This window comes from Aethalodelphis obliquidens, unplaced genomic scaffold, assembly GCF_003676395.1.
Source record: "Aethalodelphis obliquidens isolate GAN/ISIS:26980383/991018 unplaced genomic scaffold, ASM367639v1 scaffold5, whole genome shotgun sequence".
Lineage (NCBI taxonomy): Eukaryota > Metazoa > Chordata > Mammalia > Artiodactyla > Delphinidae > Aethalodelphis > Aethalodelphis obliquidens.
Window position 1 is genome coordinate 45,972,446 of NW_020837949.1, and position 10,137 is coordinate 45,982,582.

Here is a 10,137-nt window from a genome sequence, read left to right on the forward strand (position 1 = left end):
ATTATTTTCTAAACCAAACACAACAAGCACTAATCATAAAGGAAAAATGATAATTTGATTATATTAAAATTAAAAACTTGTTTTATAACAAAGCCATGAGATACAAAGTGAAAAGACAAGCCACTAACCAAAAGAAGATATTTGCTACTCATATGACCAATATAACCAGAATTAAAAATATTTGCTACTCATATGACCAATATAACCAGAATTTAAAAAACAAGATAAACAACCTAAGAGAAAAATGACAAAAAGTATGAATAAGCAGTATCAGGAGGAAGAACCCTGAATGTCCAGTAAATATACGAAACCATGCTCACCAACCCCTTTTTTTTAGCCATTTTTATTTCTTCATTTGTGAATTATCTAGTCATAGCCTTTGTAACTTTTTCTATTGTGTTCTGCATATTTTCTAACTGATTTGAGGGAATTCATGTTTTTGAACTTACCATTTTGGTCTGGCTCTTCTGACCTTGTAACGTTGGCCCTGCTGTTTTAACACTGTTGTTCCTTAGAACATGTTTGTTTGTTTTTAATAACTTTTAAAATTTAAATATGAAGACTTCCGGGAAGATGGCAGAAGAGTAAGACGCGGAGATCACCTTCCTCTCCACAGATACACCAGAAATACATCTACGCGTGGAACAACTCCTACAGAACACCTACTGAACGCTGGCAGAAGACCTCAGACCTCCCAAAAGGCAAGGAACCCCCACGTACCTGGTTAGGGCAAAAGAAAAAACTAAACAGAGACAAAAGGATAGGGACGGGTCCTGCACCAGCGGGAGAGAGCTGTGAAGGAGGAAAAGTGTCCACACACTAGGAAGCCCCTTCGCGGGTGGAGACTTCGGGAGGCGGAGTGGGGGAGCTTGGGAGCCGCGGAGGAGAGCACAGCAACAGGGGTGCGGAGGGCAAAGCGGACAGATTCCAGCGCAGAGGATCGGGCCGACCGGCACTCACCAGCCGAGAGGCTTGTCTGCTCGCCCGCCGGGGCGGGCGGGGCTGGGAGCTGAGGCTCCGGCTTTTGTTGGAGCGCCGGGAGAGGACTGAGGTTGGCGGCGTGAACACAGCCTGCAGGGCGTTGGTGCGCCGCGGCTGGCCGGGAGAGAGTCCGGGGAGGGGTCTGGACCTGCCGAAGAGGCAAGAGACTTTTACGTCCCTCTTTGTTTCCTGGTGCACGAGGAGAGGGGATTAAGAACGCTGCTTGAGAGAGCTCCAGGGACGGGCGCGAGCCGCGGCTAAGAGTGCGGAGCCCAGAGACGGACATGGGACGCTAAGGCCGCTGCTGCCGCCGCCAGGAGGCCTGTGTGCGAACACAGGTCACTAGCCACGCGCCCTTCTGGGGAGCCTGTGCAGCCCGCCACTGCCAGGGTCCCGGGATCCAGGGACGGCTCCCCGGGAGAGCGCACGGCGCGCCTCAGGCTGCAGCGTCACGCCGGCCTCTGCCGCTGCAGGCCCGCCCCGCACTCTGTGACCCTCCCTACCCCCCGGCCTGGGTGAGCCAGAGCCTCCGAATCAGCGGCTCCTTTAACCTCGTCCTGTCTGAGCAAAGAACAGACGCCCTCCGGCGACCTACACGCACAGGCGGGGCCAAATCCAAAGCTGAGCCCCTGGGAACTGTCAGAACAAAGAAGAGAAAGGGAAATCTCTCACAGCAGCCTCAGAAGCAGCGGATTAAAGCTCCACAATCAACTTGATATACCCTGCATCTGTGGAATACCTGAATAGACAACGAATCATCCCAAATTAAGGAGCCCTGTGGATGAAAGGCTCTTGGTGCTGCAGCCAGGACTCAGTGCTGTGCCTCTGAGGTGGGAGAGCCAACTTCAGGACACTGGTCCACAAGAGGCCTCCCAGCTGCACATAATATCAAACAGCAAAAATCTCCGAGAGATCTCCATCTCAACGCCAGCACCCAGCTTCACTCAACGACCAGCAAGCTACAGTGCTGGACATCCTATGCCAAACAACTAGCAAGACAGGAACACAACCCCACCCATTAGCAGAGAGGCTGCCCAAAATCATAGTAAGTCTACAGACACCCCAAAACACACCACCAGACGTGGACCTGCCCACCAGAAAGACAAGATCCAGCCTCATACACCAGAACACAGGCACTAGTACCCTCCACCAGGAAGCCTACACAACCCACTGAACCAACCTTAGCCACTGGGGACAGACCCAAAAAACAACAGGAACTACGAACCTTCAGCCTGCAAAAAAGGAGACCCCAAACACAGTAAGATAAGCAAAATGAAAAGACAGAAAAACACACAGCAGATGAAGGAACAAGATAAAAACCCACCAGACCTAACAAATGAAGAGGAAATAGGCAGTCTACCTGAAAAAGAATTCAGAATAATGATAGTAAGGTTGATCCGAAATCTTGGAGATAGAATGGACAATAGAATGGACAAATTGCAAGAATCAGTTAACAAGGACCTAGAAGAACTAAAGATGAAGCAAGCAACGATGAACAACGCAATAAATGAAATTAAAAGTACTCTAGATGGGATCAATAGCAGAATAACTGAGGCAGAAGAACGGATAAGTGAACTGGAAGATAAAATAGTGGAAATAACTACTGCAGAGCAGAATAAAGAAAAAAGAATGAAAAGAACTGAGGACAGTCTCAGAGACCTCTGGGACAACATTCAACGCACCAACATTCGAATTATAGGGGTTCCAGAAGAAGAAGAGAAAAAGAAAGGGACTGAGAAAATATTTGAAGAGCTTATACTTGAAAACTTCCCTAATATGGTAAAAGAAATCATTAATCAAGTCCAGGAAGCACAGAGAGTCCCATACAGGATAAATCCAAGGAGAAATACACCAAGACACATATTAATCAAATTGTCAAAAATTAAATACAAAGAAAACATATTAAAAGCAGCAAGGGAAAAACAACAAATAACACACAAGGGAATCCCCATAAGGTTAACAGCTGATCTTTCAGCAGAAACTCTGCAAGCCAGAAGGGAGTGGCAGGACATATAGAAAGTGTTGAAGGAGAAAAACCTGCAACCAAGATTACTCTACCCAGCAAGGATCTCATTCAGATTTGATGGAGAAATTAAAACCTTTACAGACAAGCAAAAGCTGAGAGAGTTCAGCACCACCAAACCAGCTCTACAACAACTGCTAAAGGAACTTCTCTAGGCAAGAAACACAAAAGAAGGAAAGGACCTACAATAACGAACCCAAAACAATTAAGAAAATGGGAATAGGAACACACATATCGATAATTACCTTAAATGTAAATGGACTAAATGCTCCCACCAAAAGACACAGATTGGCTGAATGGATACAAAAACAAGACCCATATATTTGCTGTCTACAAGAGACCCACTTCAGACCTAGAGACACATACAGACTGAAAGTAAGGGGATGGAAAAAGGTATTTCATGCAAATGGAAACCAAAAGAAAGCTGGAGTAGCAATTCTCATATCAGACAAAATAGACTTTAAAACAAAGACTATTACAAGAGACAAAGAAGGACACTACATAATGATCAAGGGATCGATCCAAGAGGAAGATATAACAATTGTAAATATTTATGCACCCAACATAGGTGCACCTCAATACATAAGGCAAATACTGACAACCATAAAAGGGGAAATCGACAGTAACACATTCATAGTAGGGGACTTTAACACCCCACTTTCACCAATGGACAGATCATCCAAAATGAAAATAAATAAGGAAACACAAGCTTTAAATGATACATTAAACGAGATGGAGTTAATTGATATTTATAGGACATTCCATCCAAAAACAACAGAATACACATTTTTCTCAAGTGCTCATGGAACATTCTCCAGGATAGATCATATCTTGGGTCACAAGTCAAGCCTTGGTAAATTTAAGAAAATTGAAATTGTATCAAGTATCTTTTCTGACCACAACGCCATGAGACTAGATATCAATTACAGGAAAAGATCTGTAAAAAATACAAACACATGGAGGCTAAACAATACACTACTTAATAATGAAGTGATCACTGAAGAAATCAAAGAGGAAATCAAAAAATACCTAGAAACAAATGACAATGGAGACACAACGACCCAAAACCTGTGGGATGCAGCAAAAGCAGTTCTAAGGGGGAAGTTTATAGCAATACAAGCCCACCTTAAGAAGCAGGAAACATCTCGAATAAACAACCTAACCTTGCACCTCAAGCAATTAGAGAAAGAAGAACAAAAAAACCCCAAAGCTAGCAGAAGGAAAGAAATCATAAAAATCAGATCAGAAATAAATGAAAAAGAAATGAAGGAAACAATAGCAAAGATCAATAAAACTAAAAGCTGGTTCTTTGAGAAGATAAACAAAATAGATAAACCACTAGCCAGACTCATCAAGAAAAAAAGGGAGAAGACTCAAATCAATAGAATTAGAAATGAAAAAGGAGAGGTAACAACTGACACTGCAGAAATAAAAGAGATCATGAGAGATTACTACAAGCAACTCTATGCCAATAAAATGGACAATCTGGAAGAAATGGACAAATTCTTAGAAATGCACAACCTGCTAAGACTGAATCAGGAAGAAATAGAAAATATGAACAGACCAATCACAAGCACTGAAATTGAAACTGTGATTAAAAATCTTCCAACAAAGAAAAGCCCAGGACCGGATGATTTCACAGGCGAATTCTATCAAACATTTAGAGAAGAGCTAACACCTATCCTTCTCAAACTCTTCCAAAATATAGCAGAGGGAGGAACACTCCCAAACTCCTTCTACGAGGCCACCATCACCTTGATACCAAAACCAGACAAGGATGTCACAAAGAAAGAAAACTACAGGCCAATATCACTGATGAACATAGATGCAAAAATCCTCAACAAAATACTAGCAAATAGAATCCAACAGCACATTAAAAGGATCATACACCATGATCAAGTGGGGTTTATTCCAGGAATGCAAGGATTCTTCAATATACGCAAATCTATCAATGTGATAAACCATATTAACAAATTGAAGGAGAAAAACCATATGATCATCTCAATAGATGCAGAGAAAGCTTTTGACAAAATTCAACACCCATTTATGATAAAAACCCTGCAGAAAGTAGGCATAGAGGGAACTTTCCTCAACATAATAAAGGCCATATATGACAAGCCCACAGCAAACATCATCCTCAATGGTGAAAAACTGAAAGCATTTCCACTAAGATCAGGAACAAGACAAGGTTGCCCACTCTCACCACTCTTATTCAACATAGTTTTGGAAGTTTTAGCCACAGCAATCAGAGAAGAAAAGGAAATAAAAGGAATCCAAATCGGAAAAGAAGTAAAGCTGTCACTGTTTGCAGATGACATGATCCTATACATAGAGAACCCTAAAGATGCTACCAGAAAACTACTAGAGCTAATCAATGAATTTGGTAAAGTGGCAGGATACAAAATTAATGCACAGAAATCTCTGGCATTCCTATATACTAATGATGAAAAATCTGAAAGTGAAATCAAGAAAACACTCCCATTTACCATTGCAACAAAAAGAATAAAATATCTAGGAATAAACCTACCTAAGGAGACAAAAGATCTGTATGCAGAAAATTATAAGACACTGATGAAAGAAATTAAAGATGATACAAATAGATGGAGAGATATACCATGTTCCTGGATTGGAAGAATCAACATTGTGAAAATGACTCTACTACCGAAAGCAATCTATAGATTCAATGCAATCCCTATCAAACTACCACTGGCATTTTTCACAGAACTAGAACAAAAAATTTCACAATTTGTATGGAAACACAAAAGACCCCGAATAGCCAAAGCAATCTTGAGAACGAAAGAAGGAACTGGAGGAATCAGGCTCCCAGACTTCAGACTATACTACAAAGCTACAGTTATCAAAACGGTATGGTACTGGCACAAAAACAGAAAGATAGATCAATGGAACAGGATAGAAAGCCCAGAGATAAACCCACGCACATATGGTCACCTTATCTTTGACAAAGGAGGCAGAAATGTACCGTGGAGAAAGGACAGCCTATTCAATAAGTGGTGCTGGGAAAACTGGACAGCTACATGTAAAAGTATGAAGTTAGATCACTCCCTAACACCATACACAAAAATAAACTCAAAATGGATTAAAGACCTAAATGTAAGGCCAGAAACTATCAAACTCTTAGAGGAAAACATAGGCAGAACACTCTATGACATAAATCACAGCAAGATTCTTTCTGACCCACCTCCTAGAGTAATGGAAATAAAAACAAGAGTAAACAAATGGGACCTAATGAAACTTAAAAGCTTTTGCACAGCAAAGGAAACCATAAAGAAGACCAAAAGACAACCCTCAGAATGGGAGAAAATATTTGCAAATGAAGCAACTGACAAAGGATTGATCTCCAAAATTTATAAGCAGCTCATGCAGCTTAATAACAAAAAAACAAACAACCCAATCCAAAAATGGGCAGAAGACCTAAATAGACATTTCTCCAAAGAAGATATACAGAGTGCCAACAAACACATGAGAGAATGCTCAACATCACTAATCATGAGAGAAATGCAAATCAAAACTACAATGAGATATCATCTCACACCAGTCAGAATGGCCATCATCAAAAAATCTAGAAACAATAAATGCTGGAGAGGGTGTGGAGAAAAGGGAACCCTCTTACACTGTTGGTGGGAATGTAAATTGATACAGCCACTGTGGAGAACAGTATGGGGGTTCCTTAAAAAGCTACAAATAGAACTACCATATGACCCAGCAATCCCACTACTGGGCATATACCCTGAGAAAACCATAATTCAAAAAGAGTCATGTACCAAAATGTTCATTGCAGCTCTATTTACAATAGCCCAGAGATGGAAACAACCTAAGTGTCCATCATCGGATGAATGGATAAAGAAGATGTGGCACGTATATACAATGGAATATTACTCAGCCATAAAAAGAGACGAAATTGAGCTATTTGTAATGAGGTGGATAGACCTAGAGTCTGTCATACAGAGTGAAGTAAGTCAGAAAGAGAGAGACAAATACCGTATGCTAACACATATATATGGAATTAAAAAAAAAAATGTCATGAAAAACCTAGGGGTGAAACAGGAATAAAGACACAGACTTACTAGAGAATGGACTTGAGGCTATGGGGAGGGGGAAGTGTAAACGGTGATAAAGCGATAAAGAGGCATGGACATATACACACTACCAAACGTAAGGTAGATAGCTAGTGGGAAGCAGCCGCATAGCACAGGGAGATCAGCTCGGTGCTTTGTGACCGCCTGGAGGGGTGGGATAGGGAGGGTGGGAGGGAGGGAGACGCAAGCGGGAAGAGATATGGGAACATATGTATATATATAACTGATTCATTTTGTTGTGAAGCTGAACATACCATTGTAAAGCAATTATACTCCAATAAAGATGTTAAAAAAAAAAAAATTTAAATATGATTTACATACGTCTGAAACTTTGTCTGCTCCAAATTCACAAAGATAGTGCCCTAAGTTTCCTCATAGAACCTTTAGACTTTAAAAATTTTTACGTTCAGTTGTGTGATCTTGATTTATTTTTTGTGTGGTGTAAGGAATGGATTGAGGTTCATTATTTTCCCCGTATAGATAGGCAGTTGTTCCAGCACATTTTGTTGAAAAGATCTGCCATTCATCATTGAACTTCTTTGATATTTTGACCAAAATTAATTTGACTATATAAATGTGGGTTTATTTCTGAACTCTCTCTTTTCCTTGATTCTTTATACCATACCATCTTAATTACTACAGCTTTATAGAAAGTCTTGTAATTAGCTAATGTAAGTCCTCCAACTTTGTTAACTTTCGAGATTCCTCTGGTTATTCTAGGCCCTGTACATTTTCACATAAATTTTAGAATTAGTTCATCAATTTCTGCAAAATCCTACTGGTAGTTTTTAGACAGGTTTATTGGGATATAACCCATATACCACACAATTCACCCATTTAAAGTTTACAAGTCAAGAGTAAAATTCAAGGATGCAATTCAAAGTGTAGAATTCATGCAATGAGTTTTGGCATATTGCTTTATCAAGTTAAAAAATTGTGAAAAATATATGTAATATAAAAGTTGCCATTTTAATCACATTTAAGTAAGCATTAAGTACATTCACAATGTAGTACAAACATCACCAATATCTAGTTCTGAAACATTTTCATCATCCCAAACAGAAATCCTGTAACCAGTGTGCAATAACTCCCCATTACCCTTCCTCCCAGCCCCTGGTAATCTCTACTTTCTGTCTCTATTAAATTTGCTTACTCATGATATTTCATGTAAATGTAATTGTACAATGTTTGTTCTTTTGTGTTTGGCTTACTTCATTTAGTATAATGTTTCCAAGATTTGTCCATGTTATAGCATGTATCAGAATATCATTCCTTTTTTTTTTATGGCTGAATAATCCATTGTTTATACAGACGACATTTTGTTTACCAATTCATGTATTGATAGACATTTGGGTTATTTCCACTTTTGGTTATTGTGAATAATGCTGCAACGAATATTGGCATACAAGCGTCTGTTCAAGTCCCTGCTTTCAATTCCTTTGCGTCTATGCTTGGGAGTGGAATGCTGGGTCTTATGGTAATTCTATGTTCAGTTTTCTTTTAGAAACTGCCGAACTGTTTCCACAGCACCGGCACCATTTTACATTCCCACCAGTAATGTACAAGGGTTTCAATTTCTCCATATTCTCTCCAATCCTTGCTATGTTTTTTTTTGTTTGTTTTTCATTATAGCCGTCCTAATAGGTGTGAAGTGATATCTCATTGTTGCTTTCATTACATTTCTGTAATGACTAATGACGTTGGGTATCTTTTCACATTCTCAATGGCCATTTATATATCTTCTTTGGAGAAACGGCTATTTCTCTTTTGCCTATTTTTAAATCAGGTTGTCTGTCTTTTTGTTATTGAGTTATGCCTTCTATTTATAGTCTGGATACAAGTCCCTTATCGGGTATACGGTTTGCCAATATTTTCTCCTATTTTGTAGTTCAGCTTTTCACTTTCTTGACAATGTCTCTGATGAACAAAAGTTTTTTACTTTGATGAAGTTCAATTTATTTATTTGTTATTGGTGTTGCTGCTCATGCTTTTGGTATCATATCTACATGCTAGTATTTTTACTGGGATTACATTGAATCTTTAGATCAATTTTGGAAGAAATGACATTGTGATACTGTGATTTATAATAAGAAATATATCACATTTCTTCCATCCGGCTGTTCCTGTGGTATATCCTTTTATAATAAACTGCTAAGTGTAAGTAAAATGTTTCTCTGAGTTCTGTGAACTAATTTAGCAAGTTAATTGAACCCAAGAATGGGGTTGCAGTCAGTGAGAGGCATAGGTAACAATCTGGACTTGTGATTGGCATCTGAAGTCAGGGGAGGTAGTCTTGCAAGACTGAGCCCTTAACCTGTGGAATTTGACGTTTTTTTCTAGGTAGATAATGGCAGAATTGAATTGAATTGAGTTGAATTGTAGGAAACCCAGCTGATATGAAAGAATTGCTTTGTGCCGTGATAAACACACACGTACACACACACACACACACACACACGTCGGGAGACATCCTGTCAGATCTTCTAACCCATAAACATGGTATAACTTTAAAAATTTATTTTAGGTCTTCTATATCTTGTCTCAGACATATCTTACAGTTTTCCGTGTAGAGGTTTTATACATATTTTATTAAATTTATTCTTGATTTTTTATGCTATTTTAAATGGCACTGCTTTTCAAATTTTGTTTTCTAATTGTTTTTTGCTAGTATGTAGAAATACAACTTATTTTTCTATACTGATCTTGTCTCCTGCAAACATCCTATATTCAGCTATTAGCTCTAGTTGTCTTTGTAGAGTTCTTAGGGTTTTCTGCTGCAGACATACATCCTTTGCAAATAAAAGGTTTTACTTCTTTCTTTTCAATCTGTATACTTTTATTTCTTTTGTTGCCTTACTGCACTGGCTAGAACCTCAACTTCAATAACGAATGGAAGTGGTGTGGTTAGAACAAACATCCTTACCTGTTCCTGATCTTTGGTGAGGGGGGGACGGGGGAAACATTCATTCATACTGTTAGGTATAATGCCACCCAGTGTTACAGGTTGAATTGTGTCCCTCCAAAAGATATGTTTAA